Source organism: Scyliorhinus canicula, chromosome 14 (assembly GCF_902713615.1).
Source record: "Scyliorhinus canicula chromosome 14, sScyCan1.1, whole genome shotgun sequence".
Lineage (NCBI taxonomy): Eukaryota > Metazoa > Chordata > Chondrichthyes > Carcharhiniformes > Scyliorhinidae > Scyliorhinus > Scyliorhinus canicula.
Window position 1 is genome coordinate 3,848,475 of NC_052159.1, and position 12,940 is coordinate 3,861,414.

Sequence of the window (12,940 nt, forward strand, 5' to 3'; positions counted from 1 at the left end):
GACAGAGCCTCCCCCACCCTCCCGAACACAGGGACAGAGCCTCCCCCACCCTCCCGAACACAGGGACAGAGCCTCCCCCACCCTCCCGAACACAGGGACAGAGCCTCCTCCACCCTCCCGAACACAGACACAGAGCCTCCCCCACCCTCCCGAACACAGACACAGACCCTCCCGAACACAGGGACAGAGCCTCCCCCACCCTCCGGAACACAGAGCCTCCCTCACCCTCCGGAACACAGAGCCTCCCTCACCCTCCCGAACACAGAGCCTCCCGAACACAGACACAGAACCTCTCCCCACCCCCCAATATCCGTCCACGGGGCTCCGCTCAAACTTTTTACAAAGGAAACAAACTTTTGGAAAGTTTGGGTGAAGTTTGTGGCTGCCCCCGGGTCCCGCTGCCCGCCCCTCCCTCCGCCAGACTGGGGGGGCAGAGCAATGTCCCACTCACCTCGCATCTCCTCCACTCGCCTCTCACTCCGCTTACTGATTCGAGGAAGTGACCGCCTCGCCTCAGAGGAAGTTCAGTTACTGACACCCATCAGGAAATGGCAGTGAGCCAGAAATCTCTTAAATCGGCAACTCGGCCAGGGGAGGCAGTTACAGGGCAGCTGCCCCCTACCCCCTGGGGCAAAGAGATCCTCAATGCCACCCTCAATCCTCAATGCCACCCTCAATCCTTAATGCCACCCTCAATCCCTCAGGTTGGCCAGCAGAGGGTGAGGGTGCCAGGGCAGTGATCACCCCTCATTCTCCTCAAGCCCCTGGTCTGAGTGAGTTGGACCTGAGTCTGCAGTTTAGAAGAATGATGAGGATCTGAGTGGTACATTCCGGATTCTGAGGGGATTTGATGAGGGGGGGAGGCTGAGAGATTGTCCCCGCTGGCCGGGGAATCGAAAACACGGGGTCGCAGTCTCAGGATTGGGGGCCGATCATTTAGGACCGAGATGGGGAGACATTTCATCACTCAGAGGGTCTTGAATCTTTGGAATTCTCTATCGGAGTGCTGCGGGTCCATCGTTGAATATATCTCAGATTGTGAGCAGACAGATTTTTCATCTCTCAGGGAATTGGGATACTGGGAATGGGCGGGAAATTTGAAACCTCAAAATCAGCCCTGTTGGCAGCACGTTAGCACTGTTGCTTCACAGCGGCAGGGTCCCAGGTTCGATTCCCGGCTGGGTCACTGTCTGTGCGGAGTCTGCACATCCTCCCCGTGTCTGCGTGGGTTTCCTCCGGGTGCTCCGGTTTCCTCCCACAGTCCAAAGATGTACAGGTTAGGTGGATTGGCCATGATAAATTGGCCCTTAGTGTCCAGCCTCCCCAAACAGGCACCAGAATGTGGTGACTAGGGGCTTGTGACAATCAGCGATTTTCATTGGGGTTACAGGAATAGGGTGGAGGTGCGGGCCTAGGTAGGGTGCCTTTCTAAAAAAGGGCCGGTGCAGACTCGATGGGCCGAATGGCCTCCTTCTGCACTATAGATTCTATGATTCTATGAGCTTTACCCAAACTCTCTGCAGAATGATACAGGACATCTCCTTCCGTCTGTGAACTCGTCATGTCGTCCACGGCTCCCAAACACCTTGCTCCCTCTTTTATTCCTGTTTCACTGCATCGCCCCTGCCACTTTCTCTTGTGTTCACCGAAAGTTTGACATCTCCACCTGTCTGCTTGTGACTGCACTCTGGCAGAGTGGAACAGCCCCGCGGTATTGTGAATGTCTCCCTTTCCAATCAGGGCTTTTTATAATTCAGGATGTGCAGAGCCCAGGTGAGCTGACCTTCCAGCTTTCGCTCCTTCGCCCTTGAATTTACACCTGCTGGTTTTATGTGAAATTGTCAACAGGCTCACCTGATTCCTCAAGATGGAACACTAGATCCCCCCTTAAATTAACCTCCTGAGCACCCCCCCCCCCGTGCCAACGAAAACAACCCCTGCCTATCCAATCTGTTCCTGTCGCTAAAACCCTTTGTTCCTCGTAAATCCCCCTGCACCCTCGCGTATGAAATCTCACACGTGTTGCCAAGGGGATGAGGCATTGGAGAGGTCAAGGATAGTTAGCAATGGATTAGAAAGAGGGGTGGGGGAGGAGTCACTGCCGAGGAGAGGGAAACATTAACAATATGAGGATAGTGAAATGAGACATGTGATTGTCCACATTCAGCAGTTAAGGTTGTGGCAGCTCCTCAGCCTCTGTTGGTGGCTCTTCCTGAGCAGGGAATGGGGAAAGGGAGGTGATCAGGGGGAAGGAGTCATGGTGCAAACCACAGTCTCCATGGCTGCATCCATTCTATCGCAATCCGGGAAACAATGCCAGTAACAAGGCATAGGGAGAGTGCAAACACAACCCACCAGCTACGTTTCCAAAATAATTATTGGAATGCACGTGTTGCTGGTTAGGCCAGCATTTATTGCCCATCCCTAGTTGCCCTTCAGAAGGTGGTGGTGAGCTGCCTTCTTGAACCGCTGCAGTCCCTGAGGTGTAGGTGTAGGTACACCCACTGTGCTGTTAGGGAGGGAGTTCCAGGATGTTGCCCCAGTGACAGTGAAGGAACGGCCGATATATTTCCCAGTCAGGGTGGTGACTTGGAGGGAAACCTCCAGGTGGTGGGGTTCCCAGGTATCTGCTGTTCTTGTCCTTCTAGATGGTAGTGGCCGTGGGTTTGGAAGGTGCTGCCGAAGGAACCTTGGTGAGTTCCTGCAGTGCATCTTGTAGATGGTGCACACGGCTGCCACTGTGCGTCTGTGATGGAGGGAGTGAATGTTTGTGGAAGGGGGAGCAATCAAGTGGGGCTGCTTTGTCCTGGATGGTGTCGAACTTCTTGAGTGTTGTTGGAGCTGCACTCATCCAGGCAAGTGGATTTGATCGGTTAGATGAAGAGAAATGATTTCCTCTTGTTGGGGAGTAAACAACAACAATTTATATTTGAACAGCACCTTTTACCTACCGTGACCTCAGAAAATTTGATTCCAAGCCACGTGAGCAGATCTGAATTCACATACGTGGATTTAAATATGCAGCTTAAAGGGGGAGAGAGAGGCCCTGAGGGTTCAGGGAGGTATTCCAGAGCTTGGGGCCCAGGATGTATATGACATGGCTGCCAATGGTGGAGCAATGTTTGAAGTGTTGTGAGGCTGGGGAAGATTACAGAGGGAGGGAGGAGAGGCCATGGAGGGATTTGGGATCAAGGAGAAAATGTTAAAATGGAGATGTTGTATATCATAGAATTTACAGTGCAGAAGGAGGCCATTTGGCCCATCGAGTCTGCACCGGCCCTTGGAAAGAGCACACACCTGCACCCTATCCCCGTAACCCACTAACCCCCACCCAACCTTTTTTGGACACTAAGGGGAATTTATCATGGCCAATCCACCTAACCTGCACATCTTTGGACTGTGGGAGGAAACCGGAGCACCCGGAGGAAACCCACGCAGACACGGGGAGAACGTGTAGACTCCACACAGACAGTGACCCAAGCCGGGAATCGAACCTGGGACCCTGGTGCTGTGAAGCAATTGTGCTAACCACTGTGCATTGTGCTACACTGCCTTTGTTTAATGCTGAGTCAGATCAAAGCAAGAACAGCACCAGGAAAGGAGCCATTTACTCCTTCGATAAGTGAGATTACTGGACGGGGAGTCAGTGTGGGTCAGTAAACCCGGGGTAGGGGTAGTGAAATGGGAAGTGGTAAATGTTAAAGACACCGGCAGCAGAATTATTTATTTATTTATTTTATAAATTTAGAGTACCCAATTTTTTTTTTAACGATTAACGGACAATTTAGTGTGGCCAATTCACCTATCCTGTACATCTTTGGGTTGTGGGGGTGAGACCCACGCAGACACGGGGAGAAGGTGCAGACTCCACACGGTCAGTGACCCAGAGCCGGGATTCGAACCCGGGTCCTCAGCACCGTAGGCAGCAGTGCTAACCACTGCGCCAACCTGCTGACCTCGGCAGCAGAGTTATGGATGATCTCTAGTTTACAGAGAGTGAGGTCAGCCAGGGGTGTGTTGGGAGAGTCAAGCCGGCATCTAACAAAGATCTGCGTGAGGGTTCCGGTCGCAGATAAGCTGAGACAGGGCCAGAGTCCGGTGAGGTTATCCAGGTGGAATAGGCAGTCTTACTGCTGCTGTGGATATGAGATCAGAAGCTGACCTCGGGGTCAGGTACAGACACCAAAGTTGCAAACAGACGTTCTTAATGTCAGACGTTGTCAGGCAGAGGGATGAAGGGGTCTCTGGGGGACGGAGTTTGGAGGCAGACTGACATCAATGGCTTCAGTCTTCTCAATGTTTGATTGGAGGAAATGTCTGCCCCCCCCCCCCCCCCCCCCCCCCCCCCCTCGCTGGGTGTCGGATACACAGTCGGATAATTCAGCAACAGTGGAGCAGTCCAGAGGGAGGGGGGGGGGGGGGGGTGAGGGGGGGGGGGGGTTGAGGTGGGGGTGAGAGTGGGGTGAGGGTGAGGTGGGGGTGAGGGGGGGGGGTGTGGGTGGGGGTGAGGTGGGGGTGGGGGTGAGGTGGGGGTGAGGTGCGGGTGGGGGTGAGGTGGGGTGAGAGTGAGGTGGGGGTGGGGTGAGGTGGGGGTGAGGGTGGGGGTGGGGGTGAGGTGAGGGTGGGGTGAGGGTGGGGGTGAGGGTGGGGGTGAGGTGGGGGTGGGGGTGAGGTGGGGGTGAGGGTGAGGTGGAGGTGGGGGTGAGGTGGGGGTGGGGGTGAGGTGGGGGTGGGGGTGAGGTGTGGGTGGGGGTGAGGTAGGGTGGGGGTGGGGTGGGGGTGGGGGTGAGGTGGGGGTGGGGGTGAGGTGGGGGTGGGGGTGAGGTAGGGTGGGGGTGAGGTAGGGTGGGGGTGAGGTGGGGGTGGGGGTGAGGTGTGGGTGGGGGTGAGGTAGGGTGGGGTGGGGGGTGGGGGTGAGGTGGGGGTGGGGGGTAAGGTGGGGGTGGGGGTGAGGTAGGGTGGGGGTGAGGTGGGGTGGGGGTGAGGTGGGGGTGGGGGTGAGGTGGGGGTGGGGTGTGGTGGGGGTGAGGTGGGGTGGGGGTGGGGTGGGGGTGGGGTGGGGTGGGGTGAGGGTGGGGATGGGGGTGGGGTGAGGGTGGGGGTGGGGGTGAGGTGGGGGTGAGGTGGGGTGGGGGTGGGGTGGGGGTGAGGTGGGGTGGGGGTGGGGTGGGGTGGGGGTGAGGTGGGGGTGGGGGTGAGGTGGGTGGGGGTGGGTGTGAGGTGGGGTGAGGTGGGGGTGGGGGTGAGGTGTGGGTGGGGGTGGGTTGGGGTGAGGTGGGGGTGGGGTTGAGGTAGGGTGGGGGTGGGTTGGGGTGAGGTGGTGTGGGGGTGAGGTGGTGTGGCGGTGAGGTGGGGTGGGGGTGGGGGTGAGGTGAGGTGGGGGTGAGGTGGGGTGGGGGTGAGGTGGGGTGAGGTGGGGGTGAGGTAGGGGTGGGGGTGAGGTGGGGGTGGGGGTGAGGTAGGGTGGGGGTGGGTTGGGGTGAGGTGGGGGTGAGGTGGGGGTGGGGGTGAGGTAGGGTGAGGTGGGGTGGGGGTGAGGTGGGGGTGGGGGTGAGGTAAGGGGGTGGGTTGGGGTGAGGTAGGGTGAGGTGGGGTGGGGGTGGGGGTGAGGTGGGGTGAGGTGTGGGTGGGGGTGAGGTGGGGTGGGGGTGGGGGTGAGGTGGGTGGGGGTGAGGTGGGGTGAGAGGTGTGGGTGGTGTGAGGTGGGGGTGGGGGTGAGGTGGGGTGAGGTGGGGTTGGGGTGGGGGTGAGGTGGGGGTGGGTGTGAGGTGGGGTGAGGTGGGGTTGGGGTGGGGGTGAGGTGGTGTGGAGGTGAGGTGGGGTGGGGGTGGTGGTGAGGTGGGGTGGGGGTGGGGGTGAGGTGGGGTGAGGTGGGGTGGGGGTGGGGGTGAGGTGGGAGTGGGGGTGAGGTGGGGGTGAGGTGTAGGGGGGGGGATGTGGGTTGGGGTGAGGTGAGGTGGGGTGAGGTGGGGGTGGGGGTGAGGTGTAGGTGGGGGTCAACAGCGTACATGTAAAAATGAACACACTGCATTCGGACGGTGTCACCGAGGGACAGCGTGTAGATGGGAAATAGGAGGGCAGCACGGTGGCTCAGTGGGTTAGCATTGCTGCCTCACGGTGCTGAGGTCCCAGGTTCGATCCCGGCTCTGGGTCACTGTCCGTGTGGAGTTTGCACATTCTCCCCGTGTTTGCGTGGGTCTCACCCCCACAACCCAAAGATGTGCAGGGTAGGTGGATTGACCACGCTAAATTGCCCCTTAATTGGAAAATAAATTGGATACTCTAAATTTATTTTTTAAAAGAGAGAAATAGGAGGGAGCGAGGATAGATCCTGTGGACACCAGAGGTAACGGTGCGGGATCAGGAAGAGAAGCCATTACCAGCCATTCTCTGACTCTGATTGGGTTAGAATGGAACGAGGAGAGGACTGTCCCACCCAGCTGGCTAACAGGGGAGGGGGTCTTGGGGGAGGATGGTGTGGTCACCGTGTCAAAGGCTTCGGACAGCTGGAGAAGGACGAGGAGGGAAAGTTTCCCTCCGTCTCCATCACACCGGATGTCAGATGTGGGCTCGACGAGACCCATTTCGATACTGAGCCTGGAGCAGAAACCTGATTGGAGGGATTCTAACACGGCATTCCAAATGGGAACGGATTTGGGAGGTTACAACACATCAGGGTCTTGAGGGGAAAGGGAGGGCAGAGATGTGACAGTGGTTTCAAAGGGCAGAGGGGCTTGTTGGAAACTGAAACTGTATGGAATTTGAAGGTGATGGTTTAACTAGAGCCTCCGTGTGGCTCATGGCCAGTGTGCTACCTGGGATCCTCAGTCACTGTGCACTGCACTCCCTTCTCTGGGGGACTTCATCCTTTGGCTTACAGCACACTCTAGTGGCTGCTCAGTGCTTCTGACTTTCCTCACCTTGACTTTCTTGTTTGAGAATATTACCCACCCACAATGTGGCACAGTGTCCTACTTTGCTCTGTGGTGTTCCTGTGAAGCATCTTGGGACATTTCATTACCTTCAGGCTGCTAGATAAATGTAACTTGTTGCTGTAGCTCCCAGTACATCCTGAATCTGGGATCACCTCCCAGTGGAGTGGGAACGAGCGCCTCCCCCAGAATTAGATCCGAACAGGGAGCAGGACAGGAACTGATGCTATGATCCATTACTCGGAATTCCGGGAATAACAAGTGGACAATGTATCTCTGTGTGGCTCATTTCATCACCGAACCCAAAGACAATCTCGACCAGGGCTTACCCCGGACTAGGTCTGTTCATTTCATTATTACGCTCTGGGAGACATATTTCTCATTAGTTTGAGGATCATCCATTGTTGCATCAAACACTCCCAGGACAGGTACAGCACGGGGTTAGATGCAGAGTAAAGCTCCCTCTACACTGTCCCCATCAAACACTCCCAGGACAGGTACAGCACGGGGTTAGATACAGAGTAAAGCTCCCTCTACACTGTCCCCATCAAACACTCCCAGGGACAGGTACAGCACGGGGTTAGATACAGAGTAAAGCTCCCTCTACACTGTCCCCATCAAATACTCCCAGGACAGGTACAGCACGGGGTTAGATACAGAGTAAAGCTCCCTCTACGCTGTCCCCATCAAATACTCCCAGGACAGGTACAGCACGGGGTTAGATACAGAGTAAAGCTTCCTCTACACTGTCCCCATCAAACACTCCCAGGACAGGTACAGCACTGGGTTAGATACAGAGTAAAGCTCCCTCTACACTGTCCCCATCAAATACTCCCAGGACAGGTACAGCACGGAGTTAGATACAGAGTAAAGCTCCCTCTACACTGTCCCCATCAAACACTCCCAGGACAGGTACAGCACTGGGTTAGATACAGAGTAAAGCTCCCTCTACACTGTCCCCATCAAATACTCCCAGGACAGGTACAGCACGGAGTTAGATACAGAGTAAAGCTCCCTCTACACTGTCCCCATCAAATACTCCCAGGACAGGTACAGCACGGGGTTAGATGCAGAGTAAAGCTCCCTCTACACTGTCCCCATCAAATACTCCCAGGACAGGTACAGCACGGAGTTAGATACAGAGTAAAGCTCCCTCTACACTGTCCCCATCAAACACTCCCAGGACAGGTACAGCACGGGGTTAGATACAGAGTAAAGCTCCCTCTACACTGTCCCCATCAAATACTCCCAGGACAGGTACAGCACGGGGTTAGATACAGAGTAAAGCTCCCTCTACACTGTCCCCATCAAACACTCCCAGGACAGGTACAGCACAGGGTTAGATACAGAGTAAAGCTCCCTCTACACTGTCCCCATCAAACACTCCCAGGACAGGTACAGCACGGGGTTAGATACAGCGCCGGCCCTAGGGTTGCTGGCGCCCCGGGCAACCTGAACTTCGGCGCCCTTCGGGGCCAGGGGGGGAGGGGGGGGGGGGGGGGGGGGGGGGGACGGGCCGGCCCGAGGCGGGGGGGGGGGGCAAGGCGGGGCACGAGGCGGGGGGGGGCGGGCCCGAGGCGGGGGGGGAGGGGGGGGGGCGGGCGGGCCCGAGGGGGGGGGTGGGGGCAGACGGAAGGGGGGGCGGAGGAGGCCGCCCTTGGGGAGGGCGGCCACCGCGCATTCGCTGGTTGGCACCCCCTAGCACATGGCGCCCCGGGCGACTGCCCGAGTTGCCGGTGCCTTGGGCCGGCCCTGGTTAGATACAGAGTAGGTACAGCACGGGGTTAGATACAGAGTAAAGCTCCCTCTACGCTGTCCCTATCAAACACTCCCAGGACAGGTACAGCACGGGGTTAGATACAGAGTAAAGCTCCCCCTACACTGTCCCCATCAAACACTCCCAGGACAGGTACAGCACGGGGTTAGCTACAGAGTAAAGCTCCCTCTACACTGTCCCCATCAAACACTCCCAGGACAGGGACAGCACGGGGTTAGATACGGAGTAAAGCTCCCTCTACACTGTCCCCATCAAACACTCCCAGGATAGATACAGCACGGGGTTAGATACAGAGTAAAGCTCTCTCTACACTATCCCCATCAAATACTCCCAGGACAGGTACAGCACGGGGTTAGATACAGAGTAAAGCTCCCTCTACGCTGTCCCCATCAAACACTCCCAGGACAGGTACAGCATGGGGTTAGATACAGAGTAAAGCTCCCTCTACACTGTCCCCATCAAACACTCCCAGGACAGGTACAGCACGGGGTTAGATACAGAGTAAAGCTCCCTCTAGCTGTCCCCATCAAACACACCCAGGACAGGGACAGCACGGGGTTAGATACAGAGTAAAGTTCCCTCTACACTGTCCCCATCAAACACTCCCAGGACAGGTACAGCACGGGGTTAGATACAGAGTAAAGCTCCCTGGAAACTGTCCCCATCAAACACTCCCAGGACAGGTACAGCACGGGATTAGATACAGAGTAAAGCTCCCTCTACACTGTCCCCATCAAACTCTCCCAGGACAGGTACAGCACGGGGTTAGATATAGAGTAAAGCTCCCTCTACACTGTCCCCATCAAACACTCCCAGGACAGGTACAGCATGGGGTTAGATACAGAGTAAAGCTGCCTCTACGCTGTCCCCATCAAACACACCCAGGACAGGGACAGCACGGGGTTAGATACAGAGTAAAGCTCCCTCTACACTGTCCCCATCAAACACTCCCAGGACAGGTACAGCACGGGGTTAGATACAGAGTAAAGCTCCCTCTACACTGTCCCCATCAAACACTCCCAGGACAGGTACAGCACGGGGTTAGATACAGAGTAAAGCTCCCTCTACACTGTCCCCATCAAACACTCCCAGGACAGGTACAGCACGGGGTTAGATACAGAGTAAAGCTCCCTCTACACTGTCCCCATCAAACACTCCCAGGACAGGGACAGCACGGGGGTTAGATACAGAGTAAAGCTCCCTCTACACTGTCCCCATCAAACACTCCCAGGACAGGTACAGCACGGGGTTAGATACAGAGTAAAGCTCCCTCTACATTGTCCCCATCAAACACTCCCAGGACAGGTACAGCACGGGGTTAGATACAGAGTAAAGCTCCCTCTACACTGTCCCCATCAAACACTCCCAGGACAGGTACAGCACGGGGTTAGATACAGAGTAAAGCTCCCTCTACACTGTCCCCATCAAACACTCCCAGGACAGGTACAGCACGGGGTTAGATACAGAGTAAAGCTCCCTCTACACTGTCCCCATCAAACACTCCCAGGACAGGTACAGCACGGGGTTAGATACAGAGTAAAGCTCCCTCTACACTGTCCCCATCAAACACTCCCAGGACAGGTACAGCACGGGGTTAGATACAGAGTAAAGCTCCCTCTACACTGTCCCCATCAAACACTCCCAGGACAGGGACAGCACGGGGTTAGATACAGAGTAAAGCTCCCTCTACACTGTCCCCATCAAACACTCCCAGGACAGGTACAGCACGGGGTTAGATACAGAGTAAAGCTCCCTCTACACTGTCCCCATCAAACACTCCCAGGACAGGTACAGCACGGGGTTAGATACAGAGTAAAGCTCCCTCTACACTGTCCCCATCAAAACACTCCCAGGACAGGTACAGCACGGGGTTAGATACAGAGTAAAGCTCCCTCTACACTGTCCCCATCAAACACTCCCAGGACAGGTACAGCACAGGGTTAGATACAGAGTAAAGCTCCCTCTACACTGTCCCCATCACACACTCCCAGGACAGGTACAGCACGGGGTTAGGTACAGAGTAAAGCTCCCTCTACACTGTCCCCATCAAACACTCCCAGGACAGGTACAGCACGGTGTTAGATACAGAGTAAAGCTCCCTCTACACTGTCCCCATCAAACACTCCCAGGACAGGTACAGCACGGGGTTAGATACAGAGTAATGCTCCCTCTACACTGTCCCCAGCGTTTTTGAGTATTAGCTGAGTTGTCAGAGGCACCGCGGGTTGAAGTGGCCTCACCGGCCACTGGCTGAGTGGAATCAGGAATCTCAGCATCCTCTCCTCAGGAACAGAAACTGGAGTGTCGACAACACCAGTGGGAATAATTTTCCTCTGAATTGGGGGTTGTCTAATCCCACCCCCGTCCCCGGTCCCTCGAGTGGTCAGTATGTTTTTTGACAACTCTAACACTTACATTCTCTGACTGGGACAAATCCATCCCGCTAATCATCGTGGCTCTGAGTTGATGTTCTGAACTAGACTGTGTTATGGGCCAGGATTTAGAGAGCCCCAAAGTGTATCATGGAGTTCATCTGACCCACAACTTTAATAGATTGTGGTATGGGGAGCACACGGCCCACTCTACAGGCATGGTACAGCAGAAATGGAAAAGTATTTTTTTAAGCAGAACAATGTTTATTCTATGAACTCAAGTTAACCTTTTTAAAACATACAGTGAACATCTTAGCAACCATCAATTCAAATACAACCCCCAAAGAATACAACACAACGTAATCCTTAAGCTTTCCTTTGAACATCCATACGACTTTAAAAAAAACTTTTAATAGAAGCACATCAGGTTAAAGTCACTACTGAGAGCAGTTATTAGTTTTAAATCACCAAACGATCGATTTACAGTTTTTAGATTACAGAGAGAGAAAGACTCATACACCTTCTGGCTGTGACTGCAGCTATCCAGCTCTGAAAACGAAACTACAACGCACCCTGCAGCAAACAACCTAAAATAAAAGTAAAAAGCTGACAGACAGCCCAGCTCCACCCACACTCTGACATCACTGATAAACACCTATTTCTTAAAGGTACATCACTCTCACATGACAACTGAGTCCCCCACCTGGAATAGTCTGTTGTTCTCTTCGGAGCCTGACGTGTCTCCACCCTCACTATAAAGTCAACAAACATTAACTTCTGTTCAGAGGCGATGTCCTGTCAACAGCTCAGCGAGCGTGACTCCCTGGTGGTGGTGTGTGGGTGGGTGGGGGGGGGGGAGGGGTAGGGGGGGAGTGCGATTGTAGGCAACAAGAAATTGTCAAGTGGTTGGCGTTGCGGTTTGTATGGCATCTTGATAGTCTGAGTGACACTCGCAGCCAGTCCACTGGGCACAGGGTGGCACGGGATCCTCCTCGTGTGGCGAATGCCGTTAGCTCAAGCAGAAGTCTGGAAGTCGTCCCCTGTAAAAGGGGTGTCATTGTCCAACTCCAGCAGTCCATGAATAGCGAAAACGTGCGCAATGTGTCTACCTTGGCCGCTGAGGGCGTGGACTGGGTGGCACAGTGGTTAGCACTGCTATCTCACAGTACCAGGACACCGGCCTTGAGTCACTGTCTTGGGGAGTCTGCGTGGGTTTCATCCGGGATCTCCGGTTTCCTCCCACAGGACTGCGCCATATCATGCTGCAACTGAGCCACCTGCCTCAGTGCCTGGGCAATGCCGCCGGTGCTCTCAGCCATGGTCTGCAGTGACTGGGCCACGCTCCGGAGCGTTGCTGCGATGTGCAGCTGGCACATGGCTGCCTGTGAGAGGGCAGCCCTGTCCTGGGCCTCGGCCCCCGCCTGCCCAGAATGCCCCAGGCCTTGGACACGCTGATCCATGACCAAAACCCTCAACTCCAAGGCCTCCACCATGGATGCCACCCGTGCGGAGTTGGCCTGGGTGGCACACATGGTCGGCACCACCTCCTTCTGCTGCACGCGGTTGGACTCCTCTACCTCCCCCTGCAGGTTCTGGGTGCTCGTCGACATCCCCTCATGTAGTCCCTCGCTCTGTGATTGCACAGTATAAAGGTCAAAGTATAAAGGTCACAGTAGAAAGGTCACAGTATAAGGTCACAGTATAAAAGACACAGTAGAAAGGTCACAGTAGAAAGGTCACAGTATAAAAGACACAGTAGAAAGGTCACAGTAGAACGGTCACAGTAGAAAGGTCACAGTATCAGCCTTTGGATGTTAAAAGGGAGGACAAAAAAAATAGCGTGGAGATGCTGGCGTTGG

At 55.3% G+C, this 12,940-nt stretch overlaps 2 protein-coding genes across 2 annotated transcripts in view; both read right to left on the reverse strand.

Moving 5' to 3' along the window:
* Positions 1 to 528, reverse strand: part of LOC119977203 (rho-related GTP-binding protein RhoG) — a 50,527-nt gene extending 49,999 nt beyond the window's left edge. The window contains exon 1 of the mRNA XM_038817909.1: positions 452 to 528. The gene's annotated coding sequence lies outside the window, so the exon portion shown is untranslated. The remainder of the gene's footprint in view (positions 1 to 451) is intronic.
* Positions 1 to 12,940, reverse strand: part of LOC119977202 (interferon-inducible GTPase 5-like) — a 134,887-nt gene that overhangs the window by 110,715 nt on the left and 11,232 nt on the right. The window lies entirely within an intron of this gene.